Below are 16276 nucleotides of genomic sequence, written 5' to 3'. Positions count from 1 at the left end.
ACATAAAAGCATGAATGCATATGAATAAAGATTAACAGGTTATATATAATATATATAATATGTATAAACATTAAGTTCACTGTATTAGAGCATCAGACATGTGAATGTATTTTTTCTTTTCTTCAAAGTCCATTGACTATGCAATAAAGAAAAGATAATAACCTCAACAAAGTTGAATAACATTTAGAAAGGTACCATAGTTTAAGCTTAGACTGGCTGTATGCAAATTCTAAAGCTCAAGTGACAAATTAGCTAACTGCCCCCCAAAAAAGAAAAAATCATATCTGCTAAGGATATGGACTGTAAGGAAAAGAAAAGCTTAAAACTGTGTGGTCTGACCCTGAATTTTTCTTTTCCTCTTGACATTATCCTCTGACTAGGCTATTATAAAAAAAATTCAAATGGGAAACAAAGAACAAAATCAAGTTACCATATTCAGCACTTACTACATCGTTTATCTATTTTATCTCTGTTGGCTTTATAACTACCTTCCAAGTAGGAACCTTCATACTGTTTGGCAACCAGCTGCCTGCATTTGCTTCATTAGGAGAGACTCTGTTCTCTGAGTCCTGGCATTGTTTCGCCATGGCAGTAGCACTTTAAGTATTGCTTCAGGAAGCTATACCATCCCCACTTTTAGCCACATGCTCTTTAGACTGAGCTAATTCTGTAAACTATTCCTTTTTGTTTTTGTTGGTGTGGGTTGTTGAACCCCAGAGTTTTATGCTTGCTAGGCAGGCTCTCTACTACTTGAGCCATGCCTACAGCCCTTTTGATTCAGTTATTTTTTCAGAAAGGGTCTCCTCTTTTTGTCTGGGTTGTCCAGGACTTTGATCCTCCTGTTTAAAACAGCATTGTAGCTAGACTCATAGCCATGCACACCCAGTTCATTGGTTGAGAGGGAGTTTTGCCAACTTTTTTGCTCAGGCTGACCTTGAATCACTACCATTTCCATACCCTTCTAATCTGCAGGAGTAAGCCATCATGCCTGGTGTGAGTGGCTTAGGATTGCTAAAACTGGCTCATACTAAATCTTCTAGCCTAAGCCTAGTTCTCTTGGCACACTTACTCTTAGAGTTCAAAGACATTCCACATAAGAAGTTCAATTAACCTTCTGGAAAAATCACTGACTATGTAGAGAGAAAAAGTCTTTGCTTTCCAACTGTCTCAACTAAGACCCCAGGCATGTAACGAAAGTCATCTTATACCCTCCAGACAAGACAAGCCAGAATAAAATAATGATCCTAGTAGTACAAGTGGCAACTGAAGAATCACTCTGAACTGATCTCTGCCCATGCTTCAACCTTTCCCAGTGACTTCATAGCTGCTGGGCTTCAAGTATTTATTTGTTTGTTGTGGGTAACAGAATTTGGCCTTGGCGTTCTTTGGTCATGCACAGGAAGTCAAAAGTCTAAAAACAGGTCTGGCTGATCTCACAGCAAGGTGTGTTAGGCTGTTCTGCATTCTTTCCAGAAGCCCTGGAGGAGAATTCATTCCCTTGTCTTTTGTCAGCTTCAAGAGACCACTGTGTTTCCTCATCATGGTTCCTTCCTCTAGCAGTACAGCTGTTTCAAATCTCTCCCTCTGCTCTCACCACCATATTTGCTCTGTCCTTCCTGTCGTTCTCTTTCTCTTAGAAGGACTTTTGCAATTATAGAAAGTCCACCAGGTAATCCAAAAGGCTCTCCCCAGGTAAAACCATAATGCAATCACATCTGCAAAGTCTCTCTTGCTATGTAAAGTAACAGATTCAGTGTTTCTGGGGATTGCAACACAGATTCATTTGGGAAGCCATCATTTCACCTAATACTCCAGAGAGCATTCTCTCATGAGAACAAACAACTTGGAGCCACAACATTTCAGGCAAAGTCAGGCCCTAGTTCTCTCTAGAGACCTTGAATGCCAAGAATTAGTAATATTAATAAACAATTAGATTTACAAAGATGTATCTTTTTTTTAAGAGCTTAGAATGGTACTTCTCAAAGTCAAATCTCAATACCAGCAGCATTAGCATCACTTGGAAACTTGTTTTTAAACTTCAATGCTCACCACCTTAGATCTACTAAATTAGAAATTCTGAGTGCAGGAGCCATAGTCTATGTTTCAAGAAACCATCTAGTTGCTTCTGATGTAGGCTGAAGTAAGAAAGATACTGCATGAGATTGTTCAATCGCCATACAAAGAAACACTGAACTCAAATAGGTCTCTCATAGCCCATGAACCTCGAATCAAAGTAGAATCAAAGAAATAGGCTTAGGGTGCCCAACTGTCCTGGCTGGCCTGTAACTCAGGAACTTCCTATGATTCAGGGTTTTTAGCTAAAATCAGGGAAAGTCTTCTTGTTAAACTGGGACAATAGATCACCCTCTTCCAGTCATATTACCACCCCACCTCTGTCCCTCTCTGTTTCTCTGTTTCCATGTCTCTCTGTGGGTCCTCTCCTTTCACTTTCTCCTACCTTAAAGACAACTGTGAACTCAGAGTCTTAGATCTGGGACATCATAGAGAGATGACTCACTTCTAAAATTTTAGTTTCTAGAGAAAGTTTCATTTTGAGATCTTACACCTATACCTCTCACCTACTAACTTGGTGAAAACTCTATTAGCTGAGAGTCAATGTTGCACAGCAGAATGGTGGCTAGCAGGAGCTGCTTTCTGACAGAGCTCAGCCACAACCTCCATGTGAGGGGTACCTCTCTGTTCAGGATGAAAAGAAGTGCCATTCATGGAGATCAGAAAAAAGACAACTTTCTCGGGGCTGGGAAGGTGGCTCAGTGGTAGAGCACTTGCCTTGCATGCATGAGGCCCTGAGTTCGATTCCTCAGCACCACATAAGAAAAAAGAAAAGGGGCTGGGAAGGTGGCTCAGTGGTAGAGCGCTTGCCTTGCATGCTCAAGGCCCTGGGTTCGATTCCTCAGCACCACATAAGAAAAGAAAAAAGCCGGAAGTGGCGCTGTGGCTCAAGTAGTAGAGCGCTAGCCTTGAGCTGAAGAGCTGAGGGACAGTGCCCAGGCCCAGAGTTCAGGCCCCATGACCAGACCCCCCCCCAAAAAAAAGACTACTTTCTCCATATTATACTATAGAGACAATAACCGGCATTGAATCCTGGCTTTATTCACCACTCACTGGGCCTAATCAGGAGGCTGAGAACTGAAGAATCATGGTTTGAAGGCTGTAATCCTATTCCTCAGGAGGCTGAAACCTGGAAAGTCACAGTTTGAAGCCAGCCCAAGCAGAAAAATAGGTGAGGCTCCATCTTCAATTAACTAGCAAAATGCTGGACTGAAGATATGGCTCAAGTGGTAGAAAGCTAGCATGGGCAAGAAAGTTAAATGAGAGCTTGAGGCTCTAAGTATAAACCTTGGTGCCAACATAAGAAAATAAACACTTTAAAAAAAAATGAAGCCATGTATGGGTGGCTTACTCCTGTAATACTAGCTACTCAGGAGGCTGAGCTGTGATCTAAGGATCTAAGGAAGTTTGAAGCCAGCCCAGGCATGAAAGTCTGTGAGACTTTTCTCTCCAGTTAACCAACAAAAAACTGGATGTGGAGCTGTGGCTCAAGTTGTAGAACATTAGCCTTGAGTGAGTGAAAAAGCTAAAGGACAGTGTCCAGGCTCTGGATTCAAGCCCCAGGACTAGCACAAACAAAATAAAGCAAAACAAGATGATGCCAGGACTGAAGCACAGCGCTTGCTACATAGTAAACAGTCAATAAACACAAGTGGGAGAGGGCACTGTCATCTTTTCCATTCAGGCTTTGGTATCCAATTTATGTATGAAGCTCTTTCTTTACAGCAATGGTAAAGAACCAAAGGCTGGGAGACTGACTGATCACTGAGCAAGCATTTATGCTGTTCGTGGCAGCAGTGTACAGTTCCTAACACACAGTAGGTGCCCAGGAAATACTTTTAAATGAATGAAATACCTGCTACACCACATATGAAATGAGGACTCAGGAAAACGGAGGTAAACAAGATAGTCCAGACTCTGTAGAATCATGTAAAAGTTAATAATAATCACATAATTGTTATTAACAATTAGCCAGATGTGGTGGCTCACACCTGTAATCTTAGGTACTCTAGATACAGAGATTGGGAGAATCATAGTTGAAAGCCAGCCTAGACAAAAATATCACGAGATCCCCATCTCAACAGAATAAAAAAAAACCTGGGTATAGTGGTGCATGCCTGTTATCTCAGATACTACAGGAAGCACAAATAGGATGATTGTGCATCCAGGCTGACTCCAGGCAAAAAAAGTGAGACCTTATCTTAAAAATCCATAGCCAAAGCCAGACACCAGTGGCTCACGCCTGTAATCCTAGCTACTCAGGAGGCTGAGATCTGAGGATCGTGGTTCAAAGCCAGCCCAGGCAGGAAAGTCCGTGAAACTCTTATCTCCAATAAACCACTAGAAAACCAGAAGTGGCACTGTGGCTCAAGCAGTAGAGCACTCGCCTTGAGCTAAAGAGCGTAGAGACAGTACCCAAGCCCAGAGTTCAAGCCCCACAACCAACCAAAAAAATCCATAGCCAAATGGCATGGTTCAAATGATAGCGCACCAGCAGAACCCTGAGTCCAAACCCAGTACTCAAATAATAATAATTACACTCATAATCACAAGAGTACTACAGTTATTATAAAAGGAGGATGCCAACTAAGTTGCATGGACACCAGAGGCACTGTCTCTACTGAGACTGCAGTGAGAGGATTAGCAAAGGCATCCAAGCAGACAGCAAAACAAGGGACCAGCAAAGTTGGCCTTGCAGATCAGTGTGAATTATGCAACCAGCACACAATGAGCACAGAGGTTCATGGTTCCTGAAACAAGCAGATGAACGTATTGTGATAATGATCTTTAGAGAGGCCATTAGACCAGCATATCCAGGCCAGTCCAGGAAGGAATCTGTGACCTCTTTTTTTCCCCGGCACATACACACACACACACACACACACACACACACACACACACACACACACACACACACACACACACACACACACACACACACACACACACAGAGTATGGTACAAGGAACAGGCATCTTTGGATATACACATGACTGAATGGCAAGAAAACCACACAGAAGAGTGAAAGTCCCTGTTCCAGTGCTGGGAAATTTTTATTATTCACTTTTGTTCTGTAGCATCAAGTTCAAGCTTTGGCAAAGATTGGGTGTTCCCCAAGTGTTTCAGACATACTGGCCGGGCAACAACACAGGCAGCCAAAAATGTGAACAGGCTCCCCAATTGTTCCCAAGACTTGTAGTTCCTTAGCCCTTTACCCTGGGGGCTCTGGAGCCTAGGGAGTGCAGGCCTGGTATTATGTGTGGACAGAAATACATTCCCTGGCATGGGAAGAAAGGCCATAAGGGGACATTAACCCAGCTCTATGGCTATGTCCCATTGATGCATTTTTACCCCCATATTTCTGTTTCACACAAAGCTACACTTAGACAAAACTATGTAAACAAATTAGTCTTTCCCCAAGTCACTGTCTTTCATCATCTAATAATTAGATTGCAACTTATTGGTTTCCACAATTAGATTAGCACTGTTGATGAACAATTACTCTTATTAGACTAGTATCTGCCAAAGGAAAGCTCCATGTTGGTTTCAACCCCATTGAAAATGTAAGACCCATGTCTTCTCTCTGACCTCCCTTTTCTAGTCCATTTGAACTCTGTCTTAATCCTGAATAAGGCATATTCATCTTGATCAAAAGCTTAGTATACACTAGTCCAGAACTGTGACATGGCTCAGAAGCAAAATTAAAGCTTATTTTCTTCCTTAGACTTATAAGAAAGTCATGTAGTTCAACTGGTTTGATTTCAGCCTCTTTTTCTTTCCCGGAAAGTTAAGTGGGTTTCAATGGCAGAGCAAGTGATCTTTATGGGAAAAGCATAAGGTGATCAAAAGCAAAGTAACCCATACTTGGATAACCTGATCTCTCAGAACACACAAACCCAATATCTAAAAGATTACAACCATTTGCAGTTATTTTGGCCTCCTTACTTGTTTATAGTAGCCAGAAATATAATGACTGGAAGGAATGAACTGGGTATAAATATGACTAGAAAAGAGAAGCAGGATGATTTGTTTGGTGGGTTCTAAACCCTGTTTCACCTACACAGGAAAACCTTGAGGAAGTTATTAGACTTTATACATTTGTTTACAGATGAAGGATGAAAGTACCAATGTGAAAATTGACTTGAGTTTATTAAGGGCTGGAGACTGGTGGAAGAAGGGTTGGCTACTCACGAGTATCAGGTTTCACTTATAGGTGATAAAATGCTTGGAATTAAATAGTGCTGATAGTTGACTATCTCGTGAACATACTAACCTACTGAATTATGTATTTTAAAATGGTGAATTGTGGCCAGGCACTGGGGGTTCACATCTGTAATACTAGCTACTTAAGATGCAGAAGTTAGGTTTAAGATTCTAAGCCAACCTGACAAAAAGTTTGTGAGAACCCCCATATAAACTGAAAACGCCAGGTGTGATGACATGCACCTATCATCCCAGCCACAGAGAAAAGTACAAATAGGAGAAGCATAATCCATGCTGTCCCAGGCAAAAAGTGAGACCTAAATCAAAAAACAAAAACAGAGAAAATAGGCCTGGAGACATGGCTCAAGCAATAGATGACTGCCTAGCAATGTATGAAACTACGTTCAAACCCCAGTGCTGTCAAAAACAAACAAACAAAGGTAAATTTTTACAGCATATACAATTTCTTTGAGCTGGGCGCCAGTGGCTCACACCTGTAATCCTAGCTACTCAGGAGGCTGAGAGCTGAGTATCAGTTCAAAGCCAACCTGGGCTAGGAAAGTCCATGAGACTCTTATCTCCAATTAACCATCAGAAAAACCGTAAGTGGCTCTGTGGCTCAAGTGGTAGAGCACTTGCCTTGAGCTGAAGAGCTCAGGGACAGTACCCAGCCCCAGAGTTCAAGACCCATGACCAACAAAGAAAAATTCTCTGAATTTTATGTGTGTGTGTGTGTGTGTGTGTGTGTGTGTGTGTGTGTGTGTGTGTGTGTGTGTGTGTATGCGCACGCTTGTGCACTGGACCTGGGGCTTGAACTCAGGGCCTACGGGCTATCTCTGAACATTGCAGCTTACAGCTGTACAGTGGACAACTAGTGCTCTATCACTTGAGCCACAGCTCCACTTCTTGCGTTTTTGGTGATTCATTGAAGATAAGAGTCTCTCACAGACTTTCCTGCTCAGGCTGGCTTCTAACCATGATTCTCAGATCTCAGCCTCCTGAATAGCTAAGATTACAAGTGTGAACAACCAGACCCTTTATCTCAATTATTTTAAAAGAAGCCAGGTGTCTCTCTGTTCTATTCTAGCTCTCTCTCTTCGTTTCTAGCTCTCTGCTCTCTCTCTGTTCTATTCTAGCTCTCTCTGCTACCTATCTCCCTCTCTGTACCTCTCTCTTTCTCTCTGTTCTTTTCTGCTCTCTCTCAATGCTCTTTTCTAGCTCTCTGTGCTCTCTGTTCTATTCTATCTCTCTCGCTGTTCTTTCCTGCTCTCTTTCTGCTCTTTTCTAGCTCTTTTCTCTCTCTTTCCTCTCTCTTTCCCAGCTCTCTTTCTTTTCCCAGCCACGTGGAGTGCCAACCTTGCCTGGTCCCAGGAGGTCTACTGAATAAACCTACCCCTTACCTGAATACCACGTGAGTGCTGCTGTTCTTACCTCTCTCTCTGTTCTTTTCTAGCTCTTTTCCTCTCTCTTTCCTCTCTTCCCAGCTCTCTCTCATTCCCAGGCCTTTCCCAGCCACGTGGAGTGCCAACCTTGCCTGGTCCCAGCAGGTCTACTAAATAAATCTACCCCTTACCTGAATAAAAAAAAAAAAAAAGAAGCCAGGTGTTGTAAATGAAAAGGAGAAAATACAGACACAAAAGCCTTCATAAAACCATGAAGTACAGTCATGTTTGTTTGAAGGGCTTCTTTGTGTGTGCAGGAGAAGTGGGTTGCAAATAATAGAAACCTGGGGTGAGTTTACTGAAGCCGTTGGAACAAGAAATTCCGACAAAAATTCTCTCAGTCTTTGATTTTGACTATTCTGAATATCACTTTCATTCCCTCAGTTGTGGCAAAGGAAGTAAGTATCTTGGGTCCAGGTTCCTAACAGGCAATGTCTAAGCTGTTCCCAGAGAAAGGTCAGAGTCCTTGGTTCTCTGGCCTGAAGTTCAAAACTCCTGTGGAATGGTTCCAGCTGGCCTGATGAGGGTACAATGTGCAATTAGGATCAGTTACAGTGGCCAAGAAGTGTCTGTAAAAAGATTGGCAGTTCCCCACAATCATGAGTAGAGGTGAACTTCCCAGAAGAGGCAGACAAGATGCTGCTTTCAGCAGACAAAACAACAGATATCCATACCACAGACCAATGACTCAAATATCCCTATGTTGGAGCCAGGAGAGACATTAGCCACCTCCAAGAGCATCTAGTCCATTCTCATCTCACAGAATGAGGAGCTGTGAACATAAAACCAGGTAGCAGAACTAAGACTAACTCTCTGCTTTGAGTCTGCCAACAAGATGATCATAGAGAATCAATTTCCAAATTCTACACCAGAGCAAAGTCCAGCAGTTGCACTAAAAATGTAGACTTCGGGGCACTCTCTACAGACCTAAGAATTTAAGGGAGTAGGGTATGTGAGTCTGGGTTGAATTTTCAGTATCCCAGATGATTCTGTTCTTTGGGATCCACCATTTAGAAAGGAAATTAAATCCTGTTGCTTAGTCCCCACACCTTAAAGTGCTCATATACTTGAACAAAGCTGAAGTGGGTCCTTGTGTGCAGCTAAGATTGAGAAGCACTAATGTAAAATGATACACATTACAATCACCAAGGAAGCTTTACAATCAGTTCAAATACCTGGGCCCAATCCCTAGAGATCCTACTTGACCTAGGAGTCAGACACTGATATATTTTTTCCCTTAATCCTGGGAAGTTCAGCCAGGATCAGGGAGCATCAACTCAGACTTTACTGTCTTCCTTCCATAGGGATTGTGGATGGGATACAGATATGGAAAGTTCTCCTCTGTTAATGTGTTATAAAGTGTGGTGATGAGGAGGATGATGACAGTGATGAAAGTATTTCCTGACTGCTTCCTGTGTGCCAGCCACTCTGCCAGACATGAGATGAGCATAATTTCATTTCAACAACATTAGGCTGCCAATATTAGTTCCCTTTTCTTTGACTATAATATGTCATCTGTTGAAAACTATCACTTTAATAACAGTAATCAGAGAGCCTGCTGTTAGTTAGCAGGAAAATATAGAGATTTCATCAATCCTCCAGGCAAAGATTTGTTTTATTAGTATGGATGTTTTATTAGTATGATGAAATACAAATAGACACATGTGGTTCTAGCAATTCAGATAAGTCATCTGAGGTAATGTCGAATGGACAAATGCCACCAAGGTATCCTTCTGGGATCATCTGCAGTCACAAATGAAAGTTATGTCGTCTCCTGGGATATTCACATTGGGCTTGCAAGCTGGTAAATTTATTTAGATATATTTTAGGAAATAAAACACAGTGGAAAATGTGTATCTCTGACTCACAGAATCAGATAAGGATGAAATGGCTCCTAATTTCAGAGAGATCTTAAAAGATTAAGTGATTTGGAGACAGGTATGGTAGTGTACACCAGTAATCTCCCAGAACTTGAAGGCTAGGGAAGGAGGACCTCAGTTTGAAGCCAGTATAGGCTATATACTGAGGTTTATATAGAAAAACAAGAGAGAGGGAAAAAAAGAAAAAAGGAAGAAAAAAGAAGAAAGTGGAAGCAAGGAAAGAAGGAAGGAAGGAAGGGAAGAAGGAAGGAAGGAAGGAAGGAAGGAAGGAAGGAAGGAAGGAAGGAAGGAAGGAAAGAAGGAAGGAAGGAAGGAAGGAAGGAAGGAAGGAAGGAAGGAAGGAAGGAAGGAAATTATCCTAAAGTCAGCCACATGAAACATCCAGCATCCCTGATGCTGGAACCTCCAGCAACTCCCCTACCTGCAGTCTTCCTGCATATAAACTCCCCTTCATCAGAACAAAGCAGTCTGACCAAACAAAATCTTGCCAGTTCTCCCTGCTGCCAGAAGTTGGACATTGTCTCCCAGGGTTTGCAAATGAATGGACACAGAGACCTAACCAGTCCCTAGAGAGCAGCTGGTATATCTCAGTGCAATTCAGGGACTACTTTCCAAGCATTCTGAAACAAGGACAAGAAGTGAGTATTCAGAGCCAATCAAAAAATAAATGCGTTGTGGGGGGAAATGTTAATCGGTAAAGGAAAGAAAATAGGCTGAGATTGTAAGAACAAAGAAGGACACCATCAGCAGGATCAATTTTAAACTGTTGTCAAAAAGCCATTGCCAAATGGTCAGCATGATCAAATCTATCTGACATCGTCTGGATCTTTTCTTTCTCTTAAAGGGATTATTTAATTATAAGAAAAAAATAAATGCTAGGGTTCTTTTTTATTTAAAAAAAGAAAGCAATAAAGAGCAATTAAGAAAAATAAAGCATAAACATCCCCGCTCCACTCAAAGATAAGTTTTACCTTTTTCTAGAATATACATGTATAAAAACTATTTTTCATCACTAACAATGGGCCATATATATGTGGCCTATAACTTGATTTTTTTCCATTTAACAATGTATAATGATCAGAAGGCTAGAACTTTCAAGCCCAATCCACTGACAATTGCAAACACAGTGAGCCACAGAGATTAAATTGTATGAAAACCCTTTCATAAGGATATTAGATAGACTTCTAGGTTGTTGAACACGTCAAGGTGTTGGTATCCAGGAGAGCTGCTAAAGCAAAACAGCTCTTTGAGACTGTGTATTCTCTGAAAATAGGGCTGATTAAAAGCTGTTACAAGGGGCTGAGAAGCAGCTCAGTGGTATAGTACCTGCACAAGACCGAGACCAAATAAAGAATAGAATAGAATAGAATAATCATCTGTTACAGTTTCTAGACAGGAAAATAAACAGGGCCTGGGAGAAGTTGCATATTCACCAGCCACAGGACTACACAACAACCTAAGAACCAAAAGGATTTTTTTTTTTTTTTTACTGGTCATGGGGCTTGAACTCAGGGCCTGGGCTCTGTCCCAAGCTCTTTTTTTTTTTTTCTCAAGACTAGCACTCTAAAAAAAAAAAAAAGACTAGCACTCTACCATTTGAGCCACAGTGCCACTTCTGGCTTTTTCTGTCTATGTGGGACTTAGGAATCAAACCCAGGGCTTCATGCATGCTAGGAAAGCACTCTACTACTCAGCCACATTCCCAGCACGCCAAAAGGATCTTTATAAGAAAATTTTGAGGTGAAGAGCCCAAATTGATTATATTGAATCTACACTGTCTATACAAGAGGGGTAAGGGTAGATAGGAAGGAAGGTATAAGGGAAAGTGTACTTGTTGTTTCTGGGGAATCATGGTATGGAAAGTTTATCATAAGCAGGGTGCCTGGAGGCCCCAATGAGATTTAACTCAGAACTTTCAATGCATATTCAGAAATGTGAAACAGTCTTGTTGGTTTGGCCAAAAGCTGTTACCTGATTACTTTCCCTTATCTCTCCACACTCCCTATCTGGCTCTTGTAATCAAATTTAGGACATTTCAGAATCTTTTTCTTATCTAAGCCCTGGACACTGCAAGCCCTCAAACCTTGTCCTGCATGTCTATTCCTGAGCATGGCTGCTCCTGAGCTACATTCTTTATAATAAGCAGTAAAATTAATCAATACCACTAGTAATAATAATAATAGTTAAAAGTGTTTCCCTGAGTTCTGTAAGTCATTCTAGCAAATTATTGAACCCGAGGAGTTGGAAAGGTGTCTTAGGAAACTCTGCTTTGTATCTGTCAGATGCACAGAGGCCAAGCCTAGTAGTTAGTATCTGAAGTGGAGGCACCCTTGTGGGGTCCAGCCCTCTCACTGGTAGGAGCACATGTCAGAATTAAATTCCAGACACTCAATCAGTGTCTGCAGAATTGGCTGGTAGGAGGAGGTCCTGCATCAACATGTACACACTATGGACCACTATTATTCTTGCCATTTTAAGATAACCTTGACCCAAAGGATAGGTCCACAAATTCCACAGGGGAGCACAAGGCTTAAAGATGTTCTACCAGGGGCTGGGAAGGTGGCTCAGTGGTAGAGTGCTTGCCTTGCATGCATGAGGCCCTGGGTTCAATTCCTCAGCACCACATAAGCAAAAAGAAAAAAGCTGTAAGTGGCGCTGTGGCTCAAGTGGTAGAGCACTAGCCTTGAGCTGAAGAGCTGAGGGACAGTGCCCAGGCCCAGAGTTCAGGCCCCACGACCGGACCCAAAAAAAAAAAAAAAAAAAAAAGATGTTCTACCATAGCCTGAGATTATGAGTAAGAAATGAATCCCAAACACAACCAAGGCACCTGCAGTGCCAAGCTAACCTCCCAATCTGACCTGCTGTTCACAGGAATGAAACATTTAGTCAGGCAATCTCAAATTTCTTGCTGTTAAATCAGCTGTTTGTGAAGAATAATTACTGAGATGTGTCATCTCCAGTATCCCTTGCAAGCCTCAAATGGTCTCCATTTTTCATGTTAATAAAAAATAATACAGCCAGGCACTGATGGTCCACACTTGTAATCCTATCTACTCAGGAGGCTGAGATCTAAGGATCATGGTTTGAAACCAGCCTGGGCAGGAAAAGTCCACAAGACTCTTATCTCCAATTAACCACCAGAAAATCAGAAGTGGCACAGTGGCTCAAAGTGAAAGAGCACTGGCCTTGAGCAAAAAAGCTCAGGGGTAGCACCAAAGCCCTGAGTTCAAGCCCTGTGAAAAAGAAAAACAAGAAGAAGGAGGAGGAGGAGAAGGAGAAGGAGGAGAAGAAGAAGAAGAAAGAAGAAGAAGAAGAAGAAGAAGAAGAAGAAGAAGAAGAAGAAGAAGAAGAAGAAGAAGAAGAAGAAGAAGAAGAAGAAATTTAAGTATTCCAACAATGACTGTACCATATACAGTCTACTAAATAGACAAACAGGTAAAATATGCATCATCTGCATCTTTTTTAAAATCCTTTTAATTTTAAAAGTGGGTTTTGTTTTGATAAGAAAACAAATAAAGAAAATATTCACATTCTAAGGAGAAAACTCACATATGATCATAAATTTTTTAATTATGGTGACTGCTATGGTTTGGCTATGGCTTGAACTTAACTCCAAGGTTTCCTGTGCTGGAACTCATCCCTTAATGATGACGGAAATTTATTTCGGCTATGATGCCTTGTGGTGGCGTTATAAGATTAGAGAAGGTCAGTAAGGCGGTGACTTTATGAGAAGAGGGACCAAGAGAAGAAGAGACTTTTGTCTTCTGTCCTGAAATACTCTGGGCTGCCTCTGAACCAAGCAAGCAAGATAGTCATCGCCAGGTGCTGCCCTCTACCTTCTGCCTCCAGAACCATGAGCCAAAGTAAAACTCCTTTCCTGTTAATTCAAGCAGTCTGTGGTATTGGATTACTGACAATAGAAAATGGACTGACACAATGGTGGGTTGGCCTGTATCATAACTTTGTTACTAAAAGAATTTTTATTGTTCTTGCTGGGTGGAGAGCTAGTCCTGGGGTTGCGTGAACTCAGGGTCTAGGCACTGTCCCTGATCCTCTTTGTACTCAAGGCTAGTGCTCTTCCATTTGAACCACGGTGCCACTTCCGACTTTTTCTGAGTAATTTATTGGAAATAAGAGTCTCACAGACTTTCCTGCCCTGGTCTGGCTTTGAAACACGATCCTGAGATCTCAGCCTCCTGAGTAGCTAGAATTACAGGTGTGAGCCACCAGCACCTGGCTAAAAGTTGTTTTTTTTTTTTTTTTTTAAATAACAAAATACTGTGGGCCTCCGCATTAAATTGTATTTTATATTCTGACAGGCTAGGGTTTTGTACTCAATATTAGTAAAACAAGTCACCTTTAATTAAAAAGGTAAATACAAATCTAATAATATTTTAAAGAAATTATAATGTATAACTATCCAGTGAGAGATTAAATGGAAAGAAATACACTAAGGCATAATTGGTTATCTTTGGTTAGTAGCACTATAGATTATGAAAATAAAAACATCAAACATGGATCGGTGGCTCATACCTATAATTTTAGGAAGCTGTACCTGTACTCAGGAGGCTGAGATCCAGAGGTACCTCAGAAACCATCTCAGATAGAAAGCCTGTGAGACTCCAACCCCAAAATAATATTATATAGTATATATAAATTATATACATATAAATTATATGCATGTATTTATATATTATATTACATATACATTTTCACACATATAATATTATGTGTGAAATATAATATTATGATAATATACATATATAATAAAACCCACTGCACACAGAGAAAGGGAGATAGAGATAGATAAATGGGTAGGTAAGTAGGTAGGTAGATAGATAGATAGATAGAGAGATAGATAGATAGATAAAAGAAATCTTGGTGTGTGGGGCTGGGAAGGTGGCTCAGTGGTAGAGCACTTGCTTTGCATGCATGAGGCCCTGGGTTCGATTCCTCAGCACCACATAAGCAAAAAGAAAAAAGCTGGAAGTGGCACTGTGGCTCAAGTGGTAGTGCGCTAGCCTTGAGCTGAAGAGCTGAGGGACAGCACCCAGGCCCAGAGTTCAGGCCTCACAACCAGACCCCCCCAAAAAAAATCTTCGTGTGTTTCAGTGTGTCTGCATTTGCCCAATAACCTGGTTGATGTTAATAGTTTGAATCTGGAATGCTCTCTCAAAGGCTATGTGTTGCATACTTGGTCCCCAGTTAAGAGTGCTATTGAAGACAGTGGAACTTTTAAGAGGAGAGCCTGGGGCTGGGAAGGTGGCTCAGTGGTAGATCGCTTGCCTTGCATGCATGAGGCCCTGGGTTCGATTCCTCAGCACCACATAAGCAGAAAAAGTCGGAAGTGGTGCTGTGGCTCAAGTGGTAGAGCCCTAGCCTTGAACTGAAGAGCTGAGAGACAGTGCCCAGACACAGAGTTCAGGCCCCATGACAGACAAAAAGAAAAAAACAACAACAACTAAAGAGGTGAGGCTGTTTGGAAGAGATAGGTCACTGGCAGTATAAGCTCAGAGGGTATATTGAGGCCATGACTCCTCTCCCCCTCTTTTCCTTCCCCACTGCCATGCGGTGACTTTACTCCACCCGTGCTTCCTGCCATAATGTTCTGTCTCACCACAGGCCCAGAAGCAAAGGAGTCAGGTGACTATGGACTGAAACCATGAACCAAAATAAATCGTTTCTCCTTTTAACTTGTTTATCTCAGGTATTTTGTTACAGAAGTGAAAAGTGGACTAACATACCTGGTATCTTCATAGAGAGAAGCAATCTGACTTACTAATTAGTGCCCGTCTGCCTGGTTCTCTAATTTTGGAAGTCTGGATTCTCACTTTAAATCTCTTAGAGCCTGCCTGCAGTTCATTCAGTGCTGATATCTCTGAACCAGGTTCTCTTGCACAGACCTACAGTGTTTGCCTGTTTTCTTCTGGCCCAATACTATACTATTTGATCTACTGGGCTGCCCAGTTTCCTGTCATGTGACCAACACCCAGTAAGAATAGTTTTGGTGTGTGGGACTGATAGGTCTATATCCTGAACTTCCAGGCCGTTTTTCATCTCTCTTAGTTGCCAGACTTGTTTCTGAATTCAGCTCCTGATCCCTTGCCTCTGTTATGACTCTAATCTCAAATCAACCTCTTGGATCTGGCAGCTGATATTGCTCCTTTGGCCCAGCCATTGGCCCAAATGTAACTTTCTGCATGCATCTGTCACAGTATTCCTTCCTCCTTGTTACCAACACCTTTCAACCCAAATCAGGACCCATCCTGGGTGCCAACCATGGGAGCCCCAACTTAAGAAAGAGATGAGGGGAAGTTTCTCCCTGCCTCAACTAACCTTCCTGGTCTTACTTCATGGTACAGTTTGAGATTGACCACTCTGCTTGGCTGATCTTACCCTCTGACCTGGCTTGGCCAGTCTTATTCTATTGGCTGTCACAAGGAACTGGAATGAAATTAGAGAAAATGCCTGGACAAGCACTAGGCTGGAGCTGTTGTGTATCAGGTTTCTGTGTGCTTCTGAGGGGCTGGTGTCTGCTCTGAATTCCATTCCACTGACCGTGTGGTGCATTCTCAGTGAGGGCGGCTGGATGAAGTGTCTAGCAGAAAATACAGCTGCTCACCCCTCAGAACTCTCAGTGCCCTCTTCCACCAGCCTCCTTCTCCGGCTCAGGCTTGAG

Source organism: Dipodomys merriami, unplaced genomic scaffold, assembly GCF_024711535.1.
Source record: "Dipodomys merriami isolate MVZ:Mamm:240054 unplaced genomic scaffold, mDipMer1.0.p SCAF_14, whole genome shotgun sequence".
In the NCBI taxonomy this organism is placed as follows: Eukaryota; Metazoa; Chordata; class Mammalia; order Rodentia; family Heteromyidae; genus Dipodomys; species Dipodomys merriami.
The sequence above is the reverse complement of the archived record's forward strand: the minus strand, read 5'-3'. Positions refer to the sequence as shown.